A 26,354-nucleotide genomic window follows, 5' to 3' on the forward strand; every position below is an offset into this window, starting at 1 on the left:
GGATTGTTTATTAGACCGTTAATTTGCATATTATTTATAAATGAACTAACAGAAGAACTAAGAAGTTCCGTGAGGCTGTTCGTGGATGATGCTATTGTATGCAGAGATGCCACAACACTAGAAAATTTTAGCGAAATGTAGGAAGACCCGCAGGGGATGGACAATTGGTGCTGGAAGTGATAGTTGGCCTTCAACTGAAACAAGTGTACGTATTTCGTATACATACACACACACATAAAGACGCATTATTGTTTGATTAGGCGATTGCACAGCAACCACTCGAAGCAGTTACTTCCATAAAATAACTAAGACTGTGAACACGGAGCGATTTATAGTGAAACTACCACATACAATTAATCGCGGATAAGGCGGATACCAGATTCGTGGGACATTCTCCAGGAAATGTAGTCCGTCAATAAAGGCAATAGCTTAAAAAACCCTCGTTTCACCAATGCTCGAATATTGCTCATCAGTCTGTGATCCGTACAAAACGGGGTTGATAACGGAAACATAAAAAATCACAAGAAGTGTCACGGGTCCATTTATTAAGAGTGAAAGTGGCACAGAGATGCTCAGTCAATTCCAATGTCAGACACTGGAAGAGAGGCACTTTTTATCACGGTGTGGTTTATTATTAAAATTCCGAAAGTATACATTTCTACGAGAGGCAACAATTATACCGCTTCCTGCTAAGTATATTTCGCGTAAAGACGTTGAAGATGAAATTGGAGTGTTTCGGGCTCACACAGAAACTTATCAACAATCGTTCTTTCTGCGAACCATTCGTGACTGGAAGAGGGAAGCGGGGGGGGGGGGGGGCGGGGGCGGGAGTGACAATGGTACACAAAGCAACCTCTGCCACGGATCGTAAGATGGCTTGAGGAGTATAGAAATACACTCCTGGAAATGGAAAAAAGAACGCATTGACACCGGTGTGTCAGACCCACCATACTTGCTCCGGACACTGCGAGAGGGCTGTACAAGCAATGATCACACGCACGGCACAGTGGACACACCAGGAACCGCGGTGTTGGCCGTCGAATGGCGCTAGCTGCGCAGCATTTGTGCACCGCCGCCGTCAGTGTCAGCCAGTTTGCCGTGGCATACGGAGCTCCATCGCAGTCTTTAACACTGGTAGCATGCCGCGACAGCGTGGACGTGAACCGTATGTGTAGTTGACGGACTTTGAGCGAGGGCGTATAGTGGGCATGTGGAAGGCCGGGTGGACGTACCGCCGAATTGCTCAACACGTGGGGCGTGAGGTCTCCACAGTACATCGATGTTGTCGCCAGTGGTCGGCGGAAGGTGCACGTGCCCGTCGACCTGGGACCGGACCGCAGCGACGCACGGATGCACGCCAAGACCGTAGGATCCTACGCAGTGCCGTAGGGGACCGCACCGCCACTTCCCAGCAAATTAGGGACACTGTTGCTCCTGGGGTATCGGCGAGGACCATTCGCAACCGTCTCCATGAAGCTGGGCTACGGTCCCGCACACCGTTAGGCCGTCTTCCGCTCACGCCCCAACATCGTGCAGCCCGCCTCCAGCGGTGTCGCGACAGGCGTGAATGGAGGGACGAATGGAGACGTGTCGTCTTCAGCGATGAGAGTCGCTTCTGCCTTGGTGCCAATGATGGTCGTATGCGTGTTTGGCGCCGTGCAGGTGAGCGCCACAATCAGGACTGCATACGACCGAGGCACACAGGGCCAACACCCGGCATCATGGTGTGGGGAGCGATCTCCTACACTGGCCGTACACCACTGGTGATCGTCGAGGGGACACTGAATAGTGCACGGTACATCCAAACCGTCATCGAACCCATCGTTCTACCATTCCTAGACCGGCAAGGGAACTTGCTGTTCCAACAGCACAATGCACTTCCGCATGTATCCCGTGCCACCCAACGTGCTCTAGAAGGTGTAAGTCAACTACCCTGGCCAGCAAGATCTCCGGATCTGTCCCCCATTGAGCATGTTTGGGACTGGATGAAGCGTCGTCTCACGCGGTCTGCACGTCCAGCACGAACGCTGGTCCAACTGAGGCGCCAGGTGGAAATGGCATGGCAAGCCGTTCCACAGGACTACATCCAGCATCTCTACGATCGTCTCCATGGGAGAATAGCAGCCTGCATTGCTGCGAAAGGTGGATATACACTGTACTAGTGCCGACATTGTGCATGCTCTGTTGCCTGTGTCTATGTGCCTGTGGTTCTGTCAATGTGATCATGTGATGTATCTGACCCCAGGAATGTGTCAATAAAGTTTCCCCTTCCTGGGACAATGAATTCACGGTGTTCTTATTTCAATTTCCAGGAGTGTAGATGTAGATGAAACTCGTCATCACATTTCGACTAAGGCTGCTCTTACACAATTGTATACACTGAGGTGACAAAAGTCAAGGGATACGCCCTAATATCGTGTCGGACCTCCTTTTGACCAGCGTAGTGCAGCAACTCGAGTTTGCATGGCCTGCACTAGTTGTTTGAAGTCCCCTGCAGAATTAATGAGCCATGCTGCCTCTATAGCCGTTCTTAATTGCAAAATCGTTGACAGTGCAGGATGTTGTGCATGAACTGGCCTTCTTATTATGTCCCTTAAGCGTTGATGGGATTCCTGTCGAGCGATCTGTGTGTCCAAATCATTCGCTTGAACCGTCCATAATGTTCTTCAAGCCAGCTGCGAACAATTCGGGCACAGTGGCATGGCGCATTGACATCTATACACATGAAGTCCATGTATGGCTACATGTGATCTTCAAGTAGCCGGAAATAACCATTTCCAGTCTATTATCGGTTCCTTTGGAGCAGAGGACTCAGTCCATTCCCTATAAACACGGCCCATACCATTATGGATCCACCACGAGCTTGCGTAGTGCATTGTTAACGACTTGGATCCATGGCTTCATGGGGTCTGCGCCACACTGAAACCGTGACATCAGTCGTCAGCCCTTACCCATCTGAACAGGCCACCGTTTTCCAGTCGCCTTGGATTCAACCAATGTGGCCTTGACCCCAGGCGATGTCATGCAGTTACCAAAAGCACTCACGCCAGTCGTCTGCTGCCATAGCCCACTAGTGCCTAACGGATACATTGCTCGTATGTCCCACATAGATTTCACACAGTGTTGCTGTCTGTTAGGACTGGCTGCTCTACACAAATGCCGCTGCTCCCGGTCGTTAAGTGGAGGCCGTCGGATGCTGAGTTGTCCGTGGCGATAGGTAATGCTATAAATGTGGTATTTTCGGCAAGCTCTTCACACTGTGGATGTCGGAATACTGAATTCCCTAAAGATTTCCTAAATGGAATGTCCCATGCGTCTAGCTCCAACTACCACTGCGCATTCAGAGTCTGTTAATTTCCGTCGTGCGGCCACAATGACGTCAGAAACGTTTTCAAATGAATCACCTGAGTACAAATCACAGCTCTGCCAACGCAGTGCTCTTTTATACCCTGTGTATACGTTACTACCAACCGAGCGAGGTGGCGCAGTGGTTAGCACACTGGACTCGCATTCGGGAAGACGACGGTTCAATCCCGTCTCCAGCCATCCTGATTTAGGTTTTCCGTGATTTCCCTAAATCGTTTCAGGCAAATGCCGGGATGGTTCCTTTGAAAGGGCACGGCCGATTTCCTTCCCAATCCTTCCCTAACCCGAGCTTGCGCTCCGTCTCTAATGACCTCGTTGTCGACGGGACGTTAAACACTAATCACCACTAATCACCACGTTACTACCACCATCTGAATTGTGCATATCGCTATCTCGTGACTTCTGTCGCCTCAGTGTAATACTGATGCCCTCCGTTTCATGCACGTTTTTATAGCTCTGGTGGAGGAAAAGTGTCGCAATGTGGGTGTTTGTCTGTTTCAGTGGTGCCGCTGGGAGCTGGACCTGGCGTCGCACAAGGTGCCGCAGCTGGTGCTAGTGGAGCTGGAGAGGCTGGGGCGAGGGCAGCTGGAGAGGCTGGAGCGAGGGCTGCTGCCCAGGCACCTCCGCTACCTGATGGACACGCGCACCTACCTGGAGTGGCCGGCACTGCCGCGGGCCCAGGAGGCCAGGTGGAAGTAGCTAGCAGCTGCGTGCCACCCTCGCCTCCACCCACGCCGCCCCCTTCTCCACCTCCTCCCGTAGGGCTGTCGGCAGCGACCAGCCACCAGCTGAAAGAGAACAATGATTTGGCACAACATGATGGGGGTGTCAAGTATCTCACAGAACTGTATGCAGGCTTTTACTGTACTCATGGCTATAAGGAAGAATCAGACTTATATGACATATCAAGTAGGTGGACAGGCTTCAACTGACGTATCTGTTCAGCATAGAAAACGCCATCTCTCATTTATTCTAACCTCCTTTGTCTTGTACAGATGATGCTACAATATCCATCTCTGATATTGATGCAGCCATCTATAAGGCCACAAGTTTTATTAGCCAACCAAACATGATGGTGTGTTTGTGTTAATCAATACATGCTGTCATACATCGATATAACAATTAAAGATTATAATATATTTTATGTGAAATGATAATTAAATGGACACCCTAGTTGCAAACAGGCGTTGATGTACTTCATTGGAGACATGTTGAAAATGTGTCCCCGACCGGGACTCGAACCCGGGATCTCCTGCTTACATGGCAGACGCTCTATCCAGGAGATCCCGGGTTCGAGTCCCGGTCGAGGCACACATTTTCAACATGTCTCCAATGAAGTACATCAACGCGTGTTTGCAGCTAGGGTGTCCATTTAATTATCATTTTATTTCTAGCAAGCTGCATGGTCATCCACGGTAACTGTTCTTTCGGGAACAGACACTACTGTCATATGTATTTTATGTGGTTTATCATTGTGCAGATAGGGCTATATGATCACTCAATTATAGCCATCTCCAGTGTGGTTTCTGATACCGAGCCGGCCGGAGTGGCCGTGCGGTTCTAGGCGCTACAGTCTGGAACCGCGTGACCGCTACGGTCGCAGGTTCGAATCCTGCCTCGGGCATGGATGTGTGTGATGTCGTTAGGTTAGTTAGGTTTAAGTAGTTCTAAGTTCTAGGGGACTGATGACCACAGCAGTTAAGTCCTATAGTGCTCCGAAACACCCTTTCTGATACCGAGCTTCATTCTGTTGCAACGTGAGGTTACAATAAGACGTGGGTGGTAGTCTTCTGGTATTCTCAGTTACGCTTCGTTGTCTGTAAAGACTTGGTCCAATAATCTGGATCCTTAAGTATGGTGGGTATATAGTGCAAATTTGTGTGTGTGTGTGTGTGTGTGTGTGTGTGTGTGTGTGTATAGAGCACACAATTTTATGTAGTGAGCAGTTGTGCAATACGAGATAAACTCAACTTGGCGACACAAACTGCGCCGTGACTACGTGGTGGTGGTGGTGGTTAGTGTTTAACGTCCCGTCGACAACGAGGTCATTAGAGACGGAGCGCAAGCTCGGGTTAGGGAAGGATGGGGAAGGAAATCGGCCGTGCCCTTTCAAAGGAACCATCCCAGCATTTGCCTGAAACGATTTAGGGAAATCACGGAAAACCTAAATCAGGATGGCTGGAGACGGGATTGAACCGTCGTCCTCCCGAATGCGAGTCCAGTGTGCTAACCACTGCGCCACCTCGCTCGGTTGCCGTGACTACGTGATGGATGCAAGATCGATCATGTGAAACGACTGAGGAATACGTTTCTCCACTACCATTGGCTGCCCAGAGCACGCCCTTATAAAGAAGCATTGTCTTCTCTGCTCTCTGATGAGCTAGTTTTTAAAAATAGAGACTCCAGAAGTGCCTAATGTGAAGCGGTGGCGTCAGTCTCAGGATGAAAGTGCTTGAAGTGTGAACAGCGAGAGAGAGTGTGTCTTATTCTACTTATGTAGTGTGCGATAATTTCGAGTATAGGGTAACACGAACAGCTGCAGAAAATAGTATAATGGAAGTAGGATTCGTTATGAATAGGAAGGTATGGCAGAGTGTGAGTTACTGTAAACAGCTCAGTGATAGGGCTGTTCCCATCACAATCGACAGCAGACCAACACTTACAACAATGGATCAGGTATACACACCCACGTCGCAAGCATGAGATAGAGAAAATATACGAGGATATTGAGCAGGTAATTCGGTACAGAAAGGGAGATGAAAATTATTAATCGTGGGGATTTGAATGCAGTTACAGGGAAGGGAGCAGAAGAAAAGGTTACAGGAGAATTTGCGCTTGGTAATAGAAACGAGAGAGGATAAAGACTAATAGAGTGGTTACAATTTCCGGTCTGAGAGGCCGTGGTCGATGTGTGAAACATCTTATTCCTGACGTTTCGTTGCCAACTGCGGTCAACATCTTGCGAGGTGAGTCAATTGTTAACAAAAAAAAGTCTTCCACTCCTACAAAGGATAAAAAATATCTATGTAAAACGGAAGCTTACCCTCCTATATCATATGGGCTACCGGAGATACATAAGACCGATGGCGAGTGCTATTGGAACGCATACTCAAGAGTTCCCTAAACATCTAGCCTCCTAGCTACAACAACATATTGCTAAAACTGATTATCACGTTGAAAATTCTGTGCTCTTTATTGAAAAACTGAAGAGGAGTACTGTCATCCCAGGTGATATCCTTGTTAGTTTTAATGTGGGATTCCTGTTTACCATGGTTCCTGTTGACGAAGCTCTTTCATACATATCTGATATGTTTCCCACTGATATAGTAGCTCTGCTTCGACATTGCCTGTCCACCACTTATTTTCAGTAAGATAGTGAGTTTTACGAACAAACCGAAGGAGTAGCCATGGACAGCCCTCTGAGTCTAGCTTTAAAAAAAGAAAGGTCGTTGACTCACTACCTCGGAAGACGTTGCCCACAGTTGGCAACGAAACGTCAGGAAGAGGCAGTTTTGCAGATCGACCACGGCCTATCAGTCCGGAAGTTTCAACTAATTATGACGCCGGCCGTGAAAGCCTACACGTTATGAGAAAAGTAATTGATTTCAGCAATAAATTTCAACTAGTAATCGCGAATGCAAGTACTCTGTCCAAGAATCACAAGAGGAGGAAGTATACTTGGAAACGGCCGGGAGACACGGGAAGATTTCAGTCAGATTCCTTCATGGTCATGAAGAGATATCGAAACCATCTATTGGATTGTAAGGGGCACCCAGGAGCAGATATAGACTCAGATCACAATTTATTAATGATGAAGAGTAGGTTGAAGTTTAAGAGGCTAGTCTGGAAGAATCAGTGCTCAATGAAGTGAGATACGGAATTACTAAGAAAGGAAGAAGTACGCTTGAAGCTCACTGAGGCTATAGGCAGTGAGATAATGAATAGCTCAGTAGGCAGTTCAGATAAACAGGAATGAGCATCCAGAATGAGATTTTCACTCTGCTGGGGAGTGTGCGCTGATATGATAATATCAGGAATGAGCATCTTTAATGAGGACAATTAAGGAAGTTGGAAAGAAAACCGTAGGTACAAGGAAGACAACAGTGGAGAAACCGTGAATAGTACTTCAATTGGTTGACGAAAGAAGGAAGTACACAAATGTTAAGGAAATCCAGGAATACAGAAATACAACTCAATCAGGAACGAAGTAAATAGGAAGTGTTGGGAGTTACGGCAAAATGGCTGCATGAAAAACGTGAAGAAATCGAAAAAGAAAGGACAGGTTCAGCACCCTGGAACGTCAAAGCATGTTTCGGTGAAATTAAAAGCAAGGACGTTAAAATTAAGAGGTGACTGCCTTACCTGGTAGCATCTTGCATCATAGCAAGGCTGGCTGCCATGCCCAGCATTCCCTTAGGCACTTTGATATATGCATAGTTTCAACACGTGCACCTTGACCACAGCGGCCCCTCCCAGCATCAGATGAATGAACACATACCTTCTATCAATAACTGACCGAGTCTCTCGCTAGGTCGAAACTGTGCCTCTGAAAAGCATCACAGCGGAATCCACCACTCGAACTTTCATCGACCCAGGGATGTACCACTTCGGATGTCCAGAAACAGTTTCCACAGGCCAAGGGAGACAATTTGATTCCTCTCCATCTGATGCTCTCTGCCAACTCTGTCAAATTACTCGCAACCAAAAATCTAATGGCTCTGAGCACTATCGGACTTAACATCTGAGGTAATCAGTCCCATAGACTTAGAACTAATTAAACCTGATTAACCTAAGGACATCACACACAACCATGCCCGAGGCAGGATTCGAACCAGCGACCGTAGCAGCAGCGCTGTTCCGGACTGAAGCGCCTAGAACTGCTCAGCTACAGCGGCCGGCTACTCGCAACCGTACAACCGCGTACTGCCCACAGAGTAATGGTTTCATAGGTTGGTGACATCACAGTCTGAAGGCTGCACTCCTGTGCCATGACGGACTGTGGATGGAGGCCTTGCCACTGGTGCTGCTCGACATTCGTACAGCGTTTAAGGAGATCGCTCCCCTTGTGGAAGTCCTGTACAGTAGATCACTTCTGCTCCCAGCCGAGTTTCTTCTCCCGACACCTACTCTCGACCTGGCAGAGCTACCGGCTTTAGTGCAGAGGATGAAGTGCCACATCCACAATTTGCAGGTGATACCACCTATCGCACATCCTGCCCAGAAAACCTTCGTATATGAGGCGCTATGAGATTCTGACTATGTAATGCTACATGTTGACACGGCCTAGCTAGCGCTACAGCTGACCTATTTCGGTCTGTCTTCCACTGACAAACGCAGTCTCATACTTCCAACACCCAGCTCAATGGAAAAATAATGGCAGTCTTCTTCCACAGGCTCAAACCAGCAAGGGCCCTTCGAGACGCTATCGCCCACTGCTCCCTGGTCTGACGATCAGGATGACCAGTCTCCCAGCGACACGCCGCCGTCCACTTCTTTGGTCTTCACCCTTGAGATTCATAACTTCAATCTCGAAGATACCAACGTCAAACTCATTAATGACGGCCTCATACTAGATGCATTCCGGGATACACCCAACGCACTTACCGCACTGATCGCCCGCGATCTCCACCAACGAAAGTGGCTTTTAGTTTCTGTTGTATGGTACTGTACAGTTATATTTACTGGAATTCTGTCGGTGTGGTAATGTGAAGTTAAACTCGTGATTGGGGAAACAATAAAGGTCGTATTTAAGTTCATAATTAATCTCATAATTCTTGAAAAGTAATCAGCTATGCAAAAGTTAATCAGAAATGCAACATTAAATTGTGTACTGCAATGTTCGTAGCGAGAGTACAGTCTGTTCCGTTAAATATAAGAATACTCTCATGTTAGCAATACTACAAGCAACCTGACTGCAACAAAAATATGAAATATTTTAACTACCAAAAATTACCTACCTGAAAAGTATGTTAATTGTATTACTCGTAAATTATAAATGGCCTACCCGTTTTAGCAGCGAATAAATGCTGTGATGTTACTATTTCCAAACTGTTGCGGCTGTTGCCGCTATGCTAGTTATAAAATAAAAGTTTAAACTACTAACAACGTGCTATGCAATGCATGTTTTAAGCTACAGACACCTCCACAAAACTTCTGTGCTAATAAATCTCATTACTACAATGACCATTGTCAGTTAAAGTTCTGTTACGAAGAAATGCAGGAAAGCGAAATTATATATTTGACATTTGAAATAAAGAGACTAATGTTGATTGATGGAAAAACAATAAAGAAACTGTATTAACAAAACGTTACGTCACCAAGACAAAATATTTTAACATTTTAAATATTAAAATTTCATTACATTAATAGTAGAAAAACCTGAACAAATTCTCTTTACTTTCCTACAAACGCTTACGCTATGCATCTTTGAAGAAAAATCAGTCAATCACACATTGTTACGTTATCATAAAAATCTCCAGTTCTAAATTCCTGACCAAATTAATTACTATGCATGGATGCGTCGGCAAATGCGCTATTACAGTACCTTTTGAAGTCCTCTGAATTAATTTACAAAATGTCTCTCCATAAACGAAAAATAATCTAAGAAAATTATTGCCAACACACAGCATGGCCTAAACATATTTTACTCTATCACAAGATACAACTCGACGCCCCCTCCTCTCCCTCCTCTCCATCTCTCCAAGATAGAACTCCACTCACAGGCAAAGGTTCTACTAAGAGTCTTTTGCAGTGCAACCTCTTTGGAAGAGATATTACCAGCTATTACTCAGATGCTATTGAAGCTTTACTTTTCCGCATGATATCCAAAATATTACCAAAATTACCGTTTTCTGTGGGAGACAAAACCCTTACACCTCTCTTACCGCCACATGTTGAAATTGCAACTACATCCTCAAGATTGTTGGCCGACGGTGCGCTCAACATTTCCGCGCACAGGCTTCTCTTCGGCCACCACTTTACTCCACACCGTCGACTCCGTCACTGCCACCCTCTGGCGCAAACCCCAGCTGGTTCCTGTTCAGTCGTTGTGTGCGCCCAGCACAAACCCACTGCGGCCTCCACATCGGCCTCCTCCTCACGTCGTGCCGTACCACCGCCAGGCGCTACACACCAGAAACAGTCCACTCATGTACTGTCCGCAGACGACAAGGCTGGTACGTGCTTCTGCACCTGGTTTCCACAGCTGGTGACACTTACCAACCATCATTTCTCCCAGTGCTCCGCGCTATGGGGTGAGGGGGGAGGGGGGCTTGGGACATCAACAGTAGCGACACTGCTGTGATTTGGAGTATCTGTGAGCAGCGCGTGCAAGGCAGAACCTGATATAATATGGTTATGCTTTCGAGATAAAAAAAAAATGGGTCTGAGCACTATGGGACTTCACATCTGAGGTCATCAGTCTCCTAGAACTTAGAAGTACTTAAACCTAACTAACCTAAGGACATCACACACATCCATGCCCGAGGCAGGATTCGAACCTGCGACCATAGCAGTCGCGAGGTTCCGGACTGAAGCGCCTAGAACCGCTCGGCCACCACGGCCGGCTGTGCTTCAGAGCTCTCTGTATTAATAAAGGTGTTTCATGATACATCGTGTTGGCTACATTTATGGTGCGTCACCTAATATCAGTTAAGGAAGTCTCCCACAAATGCTTTACACTAAACTTTCTTCATAAAATTAGAAAACAAGACCGCTGTTTTCTCCTGGCGAGAGAATGGTTCATTTTTGTTGATTATTAACAGCTCGATTGCCTATTTCTTACGGCTAGTTGTGGCTGTCGTTTTAATGGACAAACTTTAGACCATAAATACACTATTCTTCCAATAATTCTTGCGTGTTACAAATAAATGATTATTATTTCATGTTTGTGATTATCTACTTGTTAGGTATCAAATTTTCAGTTTCCTATTCTTCATATGAGGAACAAAGCCTCGCATTTGAAAATCTGTCCTATGGGTTTTGTTGGGACTGTTTCATCCCTAGATTAGTTTTTAAACCAAAATCTGTAAGCGTCCTACACTTTGTACACTAGACACAACATTGCCGATAATTTTCCATGCATACGATGCTTATCTCCAAAGACGTTTGGATGCATTTCATCGTGGTGGGCATGTCACTGGGCACATTCGATCTTTAATCATTCTAACGGATAATGTCATTTCCGTTCACTCAGAGCAGTTTATCTGAAGACGAAAATAATTTCCGAAGATGCAACGCCAATTATTACTATAACTAACACTAACGAGCTGCCTCTTAACAAGTCATCGAGGTATAATGCTCGAGTTGAAAAAAGAGGGCCAAGGAAGAGGCGTGAAAATGACCAACTAAAGCTGAGTCCTCATTCAGAACACCACACAGACACACATTCGAGCTTCCCCAGATTTGTTCTAGCCCAGAGACCGTTTGTGGGTTTCTGTTGAGGGTCTTCGACAAATCTCTGGGGTAAACCTCAATCTTCCTTGTGCCTGGAGAAATTATATTGATTGGATAGAAATAAATGTAATAAAGTCGAAAAGTCAGGGTGTCACATGGGTGCTTTCGTTCTTTTTACATTAAAGAACAGGCAGTACTTTATTGAGAACAATGACAAGCCGCTGACAATCTACAGCGCCGCCACCCCGCCCGCCAGACAGTTCTGTACATGCAAACCACTGGTGCAAGTGTACGTTTCGCTACACACGTCTGCGCCACAAAAATAATACCTCGATACTACAGTACACCATCCTACGTAAGATAAAATGTGTCCAGGAAAATAATCCAATTTGACCCACATGTCAAGGATTTTGCATCTTTGTCCAAGACCGGAAATTTAAGTAATAGCAAGTTTAGCATTGAAGAAACAGGTGCAGCTGTCTCTCCTACCACCGCTGTAACAGTTAACATGCCACCAATACCGCTGACAAAAGCAATATTACATTGTAGAAGGTAAAAGTCAAGGGCCGAAAGGTTCCAACCTACTGTTAAAAGATATTTTTCCCATTCAGTATACCCCAAGTCTGGAAACAATAATGGACAGGAGTTACAGCTTTATGACTGAAACAACAGCAATAATTCTTTTCCTCCTTCAGTGAGAATGTTGTGAACGCCATCTAAATAATATAATCTATCAAAGTGGAGTGCGCAGCCAGAAGTGCAATGCTGCATTTTGAAACTACGTGAGTTGGCTAATTCACTCGACACTCTTCCCTCGAGAGGAAAATACTAAAATACTACAGACTACATTACTTCATGCTTAGCGTTATATTTATTCAATTCCGTTTCTTTCCCAGGTACACACAGCAAGATACTTCCCTTTGCACCATTCGTCCATTTCGTGATTTGACCATAGATCGAAAAAGACAGGCAAACTTAAAAATTTCATAACACGATCTTATTAAGTTAATACACTGCACTTAAAACAATTACAAGTACGCATGCAAGTAACATGAAATGGATGTTTCAGAGAGGTTCGGTTTCCACGTATTTATCAACTTTCAAAGCCCAGAGGCTGTTTACTTTCTCTCCATTCGCTGCTTCGTGAAACCCTACATTTGATCGGTTTTCTAATGCTACAGCAGTGTACTGTACCAGCACATTATCAAGGATACTGGATTACAAAGCCACATATTTCTACCTAGTGATGTTTAATTTTGTTAAACCGCCTGAAGGTATGCATCTTTTTAGTGTCGGCTTCTTTAACATTTTATTAGCGAAACACTGGTCTCAATTCCACACCATTCTCAGTCCCAGTTACTTGGAATAGATCTGCTGCAATTAAAAAAATCAGAACAGTCAGAAGATACCTAAAACTCCTTGTCTAACCTTGGGTGAAACAGTTTTCCCACAATTTCCAGTCAATTTTGCCTGCCAATAGCCACCACTCAGGTACAGACTGGAAAACGTATTACCACCCTCAAATTTTTGCAATAATTCCTGTAAAGTTTCTGGTCTATCTCAGATTATATTACCGTATTTAGCACTCTAGCGTCCAGTGTAACTTGTACTGAACCATCTTTTTGGTAACATGAACTAGTGGGTTACAGTATTGACTGGTTGATCTCTCCATGATCTGTAAAGACAACATCCTCTGTATTTATTTACCTATGGTCTTTTTTTATACTGGTATTATATGAAGGGCTTATTTCAATAGTGGAGCAAGTCCATTACCTCCACTTTTCTGCCTATAATGCTTCTGAAATTAATTATCCAAACAAACAGAAAGAAAGGTTCATCTCTAGCAAGAATCCATATGCTTCAATATTTCTGGTATTTCAACTGCAGATTTTTCAGCGCTCATTTAACTTTAGGGCTCTGTATCTGAAAATGAAAGAAAATGAACTTGTACTACTATTGAAATAAGCCCTTCATATGTGGTCTCGACTTAAAAGGATGATGTGGCTTGACTTCAAATTCATAAGGTTCTCACTGCATTAATTCTGGTCTATCTGAAAATATTTCTTTATATTTTAACAATGCATTTTCTAGCTATCTTTTCCCATCTGTATCAATAACATCAATATCCTTTACTTTATTCTTTATTTCACTTACTACCCCTGAATAAACCCCACACTGATACTGATTCTATTTTCTTTGTGGAATACCTTCCTTGTTATCTACTTCTCACTGAAAACGCTCATGCATTATTTTTAAGTAATCCCTTTGGGACTAATGTGTTGAATCTTATTAATTTCGTTCTTTTCTTTTCTTATATGTAAGCTATTTGTAAACAGAATGGGTGACAAACACCGACAAACACAAATTAACGAGTTTTTTTGTGGCAAGGTTAATGTTCTAATACATCTGTAACAAACAAAATAAGAAATACGCTCTTCAGTTTATTAATTCCTGTATATTAAACCATTTGTTTTTATAAATGGTAACGTACAGACATATGCTTGGATCCATTTTACCAGCATTGCCAAAAAATGTGTATTTCAACCTACATTAAAAGTGTTATAAGAAGCTATCAGAAAGGCAAAATTTATTCGTACATTTATAACGTCCACACCTGTCTGTTGTTTTGCTCGCTGACAAGATCTTGCATCAAGAGGTTTGGAACAGACAGGAAGAATTTACGCTATATGGGGGGGGGGGGGGGGGGGGGGAGCGATTCTGCAGTACATAACGCAAATTATGCATATTGACCTTGAATGTATTGATATTGAAGGTCTACTGATACTGGTATCAGTTTAAGTTCACCCAGGATTGTGCACAAAATCATAGATTATTTCAAATTTCTGACAGCTATTCTTTCCAATCAGTTTTACCAATTATTCAAGCAATTATTAAGCAATTTCCATATTCTCCCCACATATATAACTATTCAATGGCAGCCGTTTAATGGCGCCGAGCGAAATATGAGCAGGCCTTTCAATTGCTGAGATATATGATACATATTATTGTTACAAGAAAGTAATAAAACTTTCATTGTATTTGTTACATGTCCACGAGATTGGGAATGACAAAACCATTGAATGAGCAAATTAAAATTAAATTCTGCCTGAAATGAGATGAGCCGGGAATGCTGATTTCAGTGATAAATGTGGGAAGCTTCTACGCTGTATACTTACATGGCCGCTCTTGGCACCGCCTTTCTGGCAGTAGATAATCTCTTTTCCTTCCAGTTAATATCCTTTATGGAAAATGCATTTCTATGGAAAAGATCTAAATTGTACAAATTCATCATTAAAGTGCGAGATAAATCATAGACTGTCTCAGATAAAAATCAAGTTCATTAGTGAATACAGAGCTAAACCTACTTTAATTGAAAAGCACCGATATAGACAAAATTTCATTTTCGTAAAAAAATTATTCATAATTTTGTTAAAAATTATTCACAATGGAGTCAAAGGAAAAGGCCATTGTCGAAAATTTATTACAAAATGCAATATGCCAAGATGTAGCAAATCCGAACTTGACAACAGTTGAAGGTAACGCGCCGATGGCAACCAAAACAATGAGGTTGGCGTCCCACTATCAATAAATGATGACAATAGTAATATAACTAATCATGCTGTCACCTTCAGGACACTCGATGAAATAATTTCTCAGTTCTCAGAGGGAAACCTTTTTTCAAATAGTGAAACTGAGAGCGCGACAGCGAAAATTCCTTTGATTACTTGCTCACGACATCACGAGCGCAAAAACAGAAAAACGTTCGTAAAAGCCATGTAAATACTAGAGCGACACACAATTTGATACAACTCATGCAACAAACAACACAGCAGTTTGCAAAACGACGGGAATTTCGTGAAAGTGTAACACAACAACTTAAGGATATAGTACAACAGTTTACACAGCACAAACAGGCATTTAACGGATTCAAGAATAATATTAGTCAATATTTCAGTGAGGTGACCAAGACTATACGCACTGAATTATCTGAGGAACTATTCGGGAAGTTGACAGACCTAGGTGAGCAACTAAAACAAGAAATAATTACCGACATATCCCTCAATGTACAATACGTTAACAGAAAGAGTATCATCCGTAGTCGATAAACGGGAACAATTACCAGGTAAAATACAAAACCTCAGTGAAGCATATTTCCAAATTCAGGAAACGCAATCCGTTGCGTGGATGCGTCTGTAAAAAACGTGTCGAACGCAGTCAGCGAGCTGCAAGACGTGAGCAAAAACTTACCTATAGAAGTACAAAAGTGAAGTCTAAGAGTGGATCAGTTATGTTTAGAGTTAAAAATTGAGAAAAAACAGAGACATAAGATATGTGCAGATGTAAAGGAAATAACTAAAAAAGTTGAAGCCGGGATGCTGGATAACGGCAGCACCCTTGTTGACGAGACAGTATCAGTGTGCAAGATTTATGGAGATACAGCAGAAGAAGATCTAAAAGAGAAAGAAAGTCAATTTCTATCGAAAATCGACTCAGGTTGAAAGGAAGCATAGGAAAGGTTACGAGGCAGTATTGCTAAAACTACTGACACTCCAAAACATTTGCCAGAAAAAAACCGTGTTTTTAGAGAAGTTAGATACTTTCACTAGTTACCTACAATACGTGGCTAGCTCGTCGAAGGAAAATCGCGAAAGTTGCAGAATGCAACAACACTTGCCGGCAGCTGTAACTATCTAGCAAGCGCAGTTGCCATGCGCTACGCCACAAGCGAACATAAACACGCCTGTCACTGAAAGCGCGGCGTGTTTGTCAACATTACTTTCATATGAAGGCTTACTCAGGCATCGACAATTTCCAGCATTTACGCCTGAAGGGAAAAGAACAAACCCTGTGGTCTTTATCAGAGCATTTCGATATGTTCTACCTCGTACCTGGACCGAAGCCCAGAAAATTAGATTTGTTGTTGGATACACACAGGGTGACGTTCAGCTATGAGCTTACGGACATGGCGGAACGTTGTCACTACTGTGAACAATTTGAAAGAGCCTTTCTGGATAAATATTGGTCTGAGGCCGTACAAGAGAGGCAAAGTATTCAACCCAGCTCCATTCAATAGCAAACATGGAAGCTTATAGGGCTATTTTGAAAATCTTTTGAATAAAATCAGACAGCGGACGAACCCGATATCTCAAGTAGACGTTTTGAAAATTTTAAAGAGTCGTCTTCCTGCCCACGTTAGGGAAAACCTCATTACCATTCCGAAACAATACACCGAATACTTTCTATCTGTACTGGACTCAATACATTTGATATACCAAGAGAGACCAGTACAACCCAAGCCTATTAATACGCAGATAGTGCTACATACATTTACGGACCAACAAGTGAACAACGGATTCGCAGTACAACACGGATGGCAATCTTACCCAACACAGACCTATGGCAACGGTAACGGTAATCACATTTGCAATGGCAAAAGCCGTAAATTCAAGGGAGGGTATGAAAGAAATGGGCAAAAATTTAACAAAATCAACTACAATGGGCAAGTAGAGTATGACAAGCCTGTACAATATGTACAGACACAAGCTACCGGCAATAATCAGCCGATCTCTTGGCAAACACAAAACGATGTGTGTGAATTCCTAAGGGACCAAAATGCTGAGGTCATCGGTCCCTAGACTTACACACTACGTAAACTAACTTAAAGTAACTTATACAAAGAACAACACAAACACCCATGCCCGAGGGAGGACTCGAACCTCCGGCGGGAGGGGCCGCGCAATCTGTGTCATGGCGCCTCAAACCACGCGGCCACCCCGCGCCACAACACAAAACAATACCAGACAGCCAAACAACTCACAGACAGTGGAATGCGGCCAGCAAAGTAAAGTACATATGGCGAATAACACGCGAAGGCAAAGATAATTTCAGTCGAAAGCCTCACAAGTTGGCCGGCCGGGATGGCCGAGCGGTTCTAGGCGCTACAGTCTGGAACCGCGTGACCGCTACGGTCGCAGGTTCGAATCCTGCCTCGGGTATGGATGTGTGTGACGTCTTTAGGTTAGTTAGGTTTAAGTAGTTCTAAGTTCTAGGGGACTGATGACCTCAGCAGTTAAGTACCATAGTGCTCAGAGCCTCACAAGATACTAACTGGCGGAATTAAACAACAACAGTCCATATAGTAGAAGATACGCTAAACCCAGAGGCCGATGCCACCGCGATATTATTGATATTGGTTAAAGTTCAGCCAGGATAGTGCACAGATTCATGGATTACCTTCAGATTTCTTTCAACTATTCATTCCATTTTCAATTATTCAAACAATTATTAATCAATTTCCACCAATGCCCCCACATATATAACTGTTCATTAACCAAGTTAACAAATGTAATTTCTCTCTGAATACCATTCATCGTTTGATTCATACTACCGTTTCCTAAGTCCATAATTGCTGCATGATCCACCAACAAATCTGTCCCTATTACCAATGCAATAGAAAGTTTTGGGACCACCATAGCACTAACTTCCAATAAAATTCGTTTAACAATTACCTCTGATAACAGTTGATTCATTATTTTTTTTTTACTTTTTTCTCCTACTTCACCTATAACTGTAATTCCTTGTAACGGTAATACTTATACCTAATTTCCACCTCTTATTTGATCATACAACCTCTCTGCTACAGAACATAACTAGGTACCTGTATCAGTTGTTTTAGTTGCATTAATTGCCACACTTACACCTGGTTGGTATTCCTCTTTACTGTCTATTTCATCCTCTTCAAAATGAGCTTCTCTAATATCCCCAGGAATTTCCCTCATCAACCTCTACAAAGCCAAAGATCCCTTGTCAGCTCTCCTGTTTTGTGGTTTCTTCGTGTTCTGTCGTCATTAAATCTTTCATTTTGCTCCTGTTATCGTCTGTTACTGTGCTTATTATTACCTCCTCGGTTCCAACCTTCTCTACCACGTCTGTTGAACCCACTGCCATGCCTCTCATTGTCTCCCCCATGCTGATTTCTGTTTTGTTCCCTGTGCTCATTATGGTTCCTGCTCAGTTTCCTCCAGTTACCACTTTCTCTCGACCTGCAATTTGCTCCTTTCCGGCCACTACTAGATGTTCCCTCCCTTAAAATTGCGTCCAGCTTGTGGGGAAGCAGTATTCTCGCGCCTTATAAAATTCACATCAGTCTTTCCATTGTGTGCCAGCCTAGTCCGCTGTAACTATCTCTGACGTCATAAATATTGCGCAATACTTTAAAATGAAGTAAATAAACTGAAACGTTTCTAGCATGTCAGGAGTAATACTAAATCAATATGTGTTGAATATCAATTCAATAACTTTAACCATTTTCGAAATTTGGATGTTTTTCTGTAAAAATTATTGGCGCAACAGAAAAGAGCTAGAAACTTAAAAATTTATATTGAGATTCCTTTTGCATAATAATTTAGTAGAAACAGTATTCTGGATCTCACAAATTAAAATTTTAGTTGAAATGCATGATTTTCTCGTTTTTCTCTTAGAAATTAAGGAAGCAAGATAGATTAAGTAGGCGAATAAATAAAGCTAGGATGTTTAAATTTATGTAGAAGGGACATCCGCTATAATCATAAAAATGTGAGAAGTTTCAACAGAATAACTACAAAACTATAGCTATAGTGTATCTCCAAAGAGCATGTTCAGAGCTCGTCTACTGCATTCTCTCGCCCAAAATATTTGACTTAGCCACGTCAGACTTTTATTTTGATTACTTACCTGTGTGCTGATTGCACATCTAAATTGAGAGCTTCATCGGCCATCAGCAAAGGAAGCAATGATTTATTCAATAACTTAAAGTGGTGCATTAGTAGCCTAGCAGCTAGTCGGGAGAGCAGATTTGATCAGGCGTTCCCTTAACCGTCCGCACTGCGGCTTTATATATAAGAACGCTGCGCGAGGAGAGGAAGGCCCCAGTTCTCTCCAGACGGTGATAAGCGCACCACCAGTGCCGGGAGTCGCGTCGCGTCGGTATCGTTGATATAAACAGCCTCGGATGCAGTAATAAGTTACTCGGGGTACGCGTAACCATGAAATCGTTTTCGAGTGAAGTGTTAATTTTGGGATGACGTTAATGATCTATCTTTAGTTTGCGTATGTCGTATTTTCACGTGCCACCGCAGGACAGACATTCTACCATTATTAGCGTGGCGTTTGATGAACATTATCATCCAATTATGTCGAGCATTCACTTAAACATTTAGTTTGAACAGTTATAGTTGCATCAGCGCATTAGACTCTGAACTGCTCTGATAGTTGGATTGTGTGGATTCTTTTTGGTCTGTGACTTTCAGAATATAGTGAACATTTTAGAGAGAATGGTTTTTGATTATGAATCCCAGACAATCTCCTAATTACTCAGAGCTATAAGCTGTAGCTATAAATGTATTTCTCAGATGAAGTGGGCCCTAGGAATTCTAATTACAGGCTTCACGTTTTGCTAATCACTTTCTGGTTGGCAATATTGCAGTTAGAGAGCCAATGTTGAGAACGGCAAACAACAGCATTAAATAAATAATAGGAAATTTAACACTTATTCCACCCACCGCCCCACAAGCTGGTCTGAAGCTTGTAAAATAACTCCCGTTTTCTTTTTCGATATACCTATTAATTTTTCCTGAACACTGACTGGTAGTTTGACCAATACTACACCAATAAGGTCTTCCTCACTCAGTGGTTTATTTAAATACAAGTTCTTCTCACAGAAACTTTGAAATTAATCTTTATAGCTAACATACCCACTGCCTAAACAATTTCTGCCCTGGAAGATGCTGTCTCTAACATTGCACTGAATACTGTTATACCAGTATCTGTCTACGAATTTTGTAATAAATTCATCATATGTGTGACATGATTCGCCAGCTCTCATTCCCTATGACAAACCATGTCCTTCCATTCTGTTTGTAATACATCCTATTTTTCTCCTCTCATCCCATTTTTCTGGTATAGACCTTGGAACTGTTTCACAAAAACTGAAGTTTCCCTTTTGCCAAAAAAATATGTAAGGTAGAAAATTTCAAATAGTGGTCTTTATTTGCAATGTTTCCACCATTGTTTAAAGCAATAATATCTCTTAATCTTCAATTAATTTCTCTTCAACCCTTTCAGCAAGGATATCAGTGCCTCTGTTAATAAAATCACTGACCTCTTTCTGAATGCCAGCTATATTTGTGAATATCTCTCTAGTACATGTTTACCAAAGATATTCTATTAGATAAACCTGTCTCTGTTTCGTCTACTTTTTATTTATATTGGAGACCGATGCATTACTTTTTGCAATCTCCTTTCCAATACTGTCATCAAAAATTTTAACATTCTGTTGTAATTCTTTGATAAATTTAGTGTGATTTACTATTGCTACTTCCCTATTAGTGACACTCTTCTCCAAATCTTGAGCCACTGTCCTCTGATCCTTGATTACATTCTCAATTTTTTCATCTACCTCTTCTAAATTGTGGTTATTAATCCTAATACATTTATCCAACCTGTCAGCTGTGTTCTTGTTAAATTCTTTCATAATTTTTATCAACTGTTCTTTAGTGTTTCAGGTACTTTCCTCTACTTCCTTATTAGTTGCTTCGAGTTTTTGATTATTTTCTTCTAGTTTTGTTAGTTTCCCTAGCAACCTCTCCAATTTTGTTGTTAATCGCTTCCAGTGTTTGGTTTAGTTGTTTTGTTTCCCTGGCGCTTTCCTCTAGTTAACTCATCATAACTGAAAACTCGGCCTGCATAATAAATTCTGTGGTATCTAAAGTACCTACAATACCATTCATCCTGACTACAGGGCCCTCATTTGATTTTGCAAGCGGAAATACGTCATGTATCTCTGACAAGTCAGAGGTTTTGTGAGCCATATTCTCGCAAATAATCGGTTCGTTCATTTTGCTTTTAGCTTTCCTACTGCTTCTAAGTAACACTAACTATGTACAACACTATTCCATCACTTTAATTTACTTTGAAAATTGTATATATTATGGGCCGCAGTAATGCTCCGGTGCCTCGCCATGCCTGGAACTCCGGACCTGAGCTACAGCCACTCCAGCGCAACACTTCTCTGCTGCTATGCTGCGCTGGATTGCTATTCACACGACCCGTCGCGTCACGTTGTTTCTTCTAGTTACGCGGCTTGCCTTGTCATGTTGGCCTCCGGTATTTTCTTTGTTCTGTTACTACGTCTTCTCGACGATCGTTTACTATTCTTCACTCGCGAATTGTTCATACTCCAGTGACGCGAACTGTATTTATCTCTATGCGAAACTTATCACTTTACGTGACACACTTTCTTCAACAGCTGACTCACACGGTTTTAATGTTACACATTGCACTCAATTCTAACACTCACTGTTCACTTCCCGCTCCTTTTCTCGTCATGTTTTTCATCAAAATTCCACTTCCTATTTTGCCCATTCTTTTGCAATAAACAGTTTTTTCCGTCGCAAGTTATTCCTCTATAGCCGTATTTCACTCATAAGACGCCAAGTGCTAGACGCATCCGCTGTTAATTATCGAAATTGGGACGACGTGCCAGAACCATCCATTGTAATCTATCCAGACTTAGGAGAAATTCATCTCTCCCCAACGGATGCTGAAATACAAGAACACCCCCAATCGCACTAAACCTCTATAAATGTCTCAGTTTACCCGGTGAGTCAGTAGATGGTGGTATAAGGAGCCTATAATACACGTGGCCACGCTTTCTCATCCGAGCTTTGCGATAAGTAAGCCAGTCGGTCCTTGAACTGACGTAGTGAGCCGCCGTGTAGGAATTCTTTCAAACTGTTATGTGGAGATGCTCTTGTAGTTTTATGTCCCTTTGCACAGCCGCAGCAGCACCGTACGATTCTGAAAGAGCAATACTACTGTCTATGCTTTATGGAATGAAGCGGGAAGAAGTTGTTTTGTGCAAGTAATTTTTACACTGGTTGCCATTATGGTGCGTTTATTTAAGAAACACTGTAAAATGAACTTGTTAAAAGTGATTATAAGCTAACTATTAATGGTACGAGCGCATGGTCTACCGCATGACTAGATCGAAAGACATTCTATCGACGACTGCCGACTATGGCGCACAGTCTGCAATTTCAGTGTAAAATAGGTATAGTTCGTATAAGATCGTACACTTCGGTTATGCCAAAGTTATTCATTTATCTATTAATATCAGCGTTTCCTGACATAGTAAAATTATTGGAAGGTATTGTTTATGACCCATAGCTCCTCCCAATGTCTGAGTGGCAAAGGCAACCTTCGTTAGCAAATATTTACTAATAAAAATTAATTGATTTCAGTGTAAAATCAGTTTAGTTCGTATCTACATCTACATCTGCATGGTTACTCCGCCATTCACACTTAAGTGCCTGGCAGAGGGTTCATCGAACCATTTTCTTACTACTTCTCTACCATTCCACTCTCGAATGGCGCATGGGAAAAAGGAACACCTAAATCTTTACGTTAGAGATCGTACACTTCGGTTACGCCAAAGTTATTCATTTATTTAATAATATCAACGTTTTCTAACAATATAAAATTATTGGAAGGTATTATTTATGACCCGTAGACTCCTCCCAATGTCTAAGTGGCAAAGGCAATATTCGTTATTAAATATTTATTAATAAAAATTAATTGATTCGCGCCATAATAAATGTACTTTTTCTATGTATCTCTTTGCCGGCCAGGGTGGCCGAGCTGTTCTAGGCGCTTCAGTCTGGAACCGTGCGACCGCTACGGTCGCAGGTACGAATCCTCCCTCGGGCATGGGTGTGTGTGATGTCCTTAGGTTAGGTAGATTTAAGTAGTTCTAAGTACTAGGGGACTGATTACCTCAGCTGTTAAGTCCCATAGTGCCCAGAACCATTTTTTATGTATCTCTTTGTTGGTGTCACGAGAGAATTCTGCATCGGCACGTCATCCCACTGGCTCCGAAAGCGCCAGAATACCAACCGCTTCTGCTAGCCAGCATGGGAACCTACCGCTTGCTCCTTACTCCGTGTGCAGTGCAGCACTGAATACAGCCACTTCTTGTATGTGAAACAGCAAAACTGGAAATAAAGTAAAATGCGCTCTTATTTCAAAATAAGGGGTGCCTTACAACTTGCCGGCCGCTGTGGCCGAGCGGTTCTAGGCACTTCAGTCCGGAACCGCGCTGCTGCTACGATCGCAGGTTCGAATCCTGCCTCGGGCATGGATGTGTGTGATGTCCTTAGGTTAGTTAGGTTTAAGTAGTTCTAAGTCTAGGGGACTGATGACCCCAGATGTTAAGTCCCATAGGGCTTAGAGCCACCTGAACCATTTGAACCTTACAACTTGTCGAATCCGCGTCGTGAAGAATCGCTGCTGTATTGTGTCACAAAGGTGAACCAACAGGTTAAAACCAGTCTCCACTCTTTGACAAGTTACAGTCCCTACTCCCAATTTTTGCTACATTTTAGATTTCTTCTGAACATCACTTTAATCATACATCATTGATTTCTGAAGAGCTTTATAACATTTGTAAATGGAGGAAATAGCATTCCCATACCCCAGTACTGCTGTGTGCAATGTCATGCGAAGCCCCTATGAAGATATATTTTGTTAACCCTGTAAATTAATTGAATGACCAACAGAAAATTAATACTGAGACTTTGACACCACGATATAGGTTAGGTTTCATTACATGTTCGTCACACACTTCCTAAGCAGCAGGATCTTTTTTTTTTTCAGTGATTTCACAGAGGAGATTTGAAGCAGGCGGAAAATGTATGAGAGCGAGAACAAAACTATCACATTCCCTAAAACACACGTTTATTAATAAGAAAGTTCTTCTCTTTCAGAGCGAACATAGTGTATTAAGTAACAAGTCTTAGCAATATGGTTTCTTAAGATGAAATGGGGTAGTACTAAGCAGTCTTCATATTTACATCGGTACACGGTCTTCGTTAAGACAGCTGAGAGACGTGGATACTTCAGGAGGCACAATCAGCTCCGAGTCTCAAAACTAATGGTCTTTCACGCATCGAAAACTGTGGGAGGAACGACACAGCGTGCACTACGATTAAAGGCTGTTCAACGTGCAAACTTCTACCCTGAAGTGGCAAAAGTCGTGGAATAGCGATGTACACATATATAGATGGCGGTAGTATCGCGTACACAATGTGCAAAAGGGCAGTTCATTGGCGGTCCTGTCACTGGTGCTCAGGTAACTCATATGAAAAGGTTTCTGATGTGGTTATTTCATATGACAGGAATTAACAGGCTTTTAATGCGGAATGATTGATAGAATTAGGCACATGGGACATTCCACTTCGGAAATCGTTAAGGAGTACAATACTCCACGGTCCAAAGTGTCAAGAGTGTGCCGAGAATCCTGCATTTTAGGTAATATCTCTCACCATGAAAAACGCAATGGCCGTCGCCCTTCACTTAACGACCGAGAGCAGCCGCGTTGCATATAGTTGTCTTGCTAACAGACAAGCAACACTGCATGAAATAACCACAGAAATTAACGTGGGACTTACAATGAACGTATTCGTCAGGACAGTGCGACTAAATATGGTGTAGTGGCACCGCCGTTTAAGATGGGAACAGGTTAGCTTCGGTGCAATATTTATGAGCGCACAAGTTACAGCCAGGCGCGGGCCTGTTGACAGTAAGTTACACTACCAGCGGTTGCGAAGTAGAATGGAGGCCACAGGGCCGTAGACCCCCTGGAATGAGTAAACGCAGCGGTTTGCATGACACAAGTTACAGGCAGTAGGGGCCCACTGGCCCAACCCAGGTGATATGAGTACATGACTTGGAGTGACGCATTAGGAAAACAGAGGCGCACAGCCGCTTATTAATAGGCGCTGGCTCACTAACAAGGCATTCAAGTGTGACAGCTCTCCTGGACGGCGGGACGTGTCACACCACCATCCCCAACCGATGCGAATGCCTTTGCTGATAGCAAGACATCGCCTTCAGCATCTCTCCTGGGTTCGTGAACATATCGATTGATCCTATACGACTGGAAAACCGTAGCCTGGTCAGATGAGTCCCGATTTCAGTTGGTAAGAGTTGATGGAAGTGTTTGAGTGTGGCACATACCCCACAAAGTCGTGGGCCCAAGTTGTCAACAAAGCACTGTGCAAGTTGGTGTTGGATCCATAATGGTGTAGGCAGTGTTTACATGGAATGGATCGATTCTCTGGATGTTCGGCTACTTTGAGATCACTTGCAGCCATTCGTGGATGTATCGTCTCCAAACAACAATGGAATTTTAATGGATGCCAATGCGTCATGTCATTCTGAAAAATTCGAGCGAATAGTTTGTGAAACGTTTTTACTTTACACGTGTTTGTTTAACCTTTAATGTATAGGGAGTGGAAGGGCTGACCCAATAAACTGAACATTTCAATTCCAATGGGTTTATTAGCTCCCCAAAACAATCACAAAATTTGACAGGCGCCACTCGGGCAAGATTATTTAAGAGACATAAAATCATAAGCACGTTAATAAATCATCTCCCATAAACATTTGAGAACCGCCAGACAGGTAAAATATTTAAGAAACTCTCATTACATAAAATCATAAACAAGTTAATAAATCATCTCCCACGATCTCCCACCAAAATTGCCAGAACCCACTAA

The sequence above is a fragment of the Schistocerca cancellata genome, chromosome 1 (assembly GCF_023864275.1).
Source record: "Schistocerca cancellata isolate TAMUIC-IGC-003103 chromosome 1, iqSchCanc2.1, whole genome shotgun sequence".
Classification (NCBI taxonomy): Eukaryota; Metazoa; Arthropoda; class Insecta; order Orthoptera; family Acrididae; genus Schistocerca; species Schistocerca cancellata.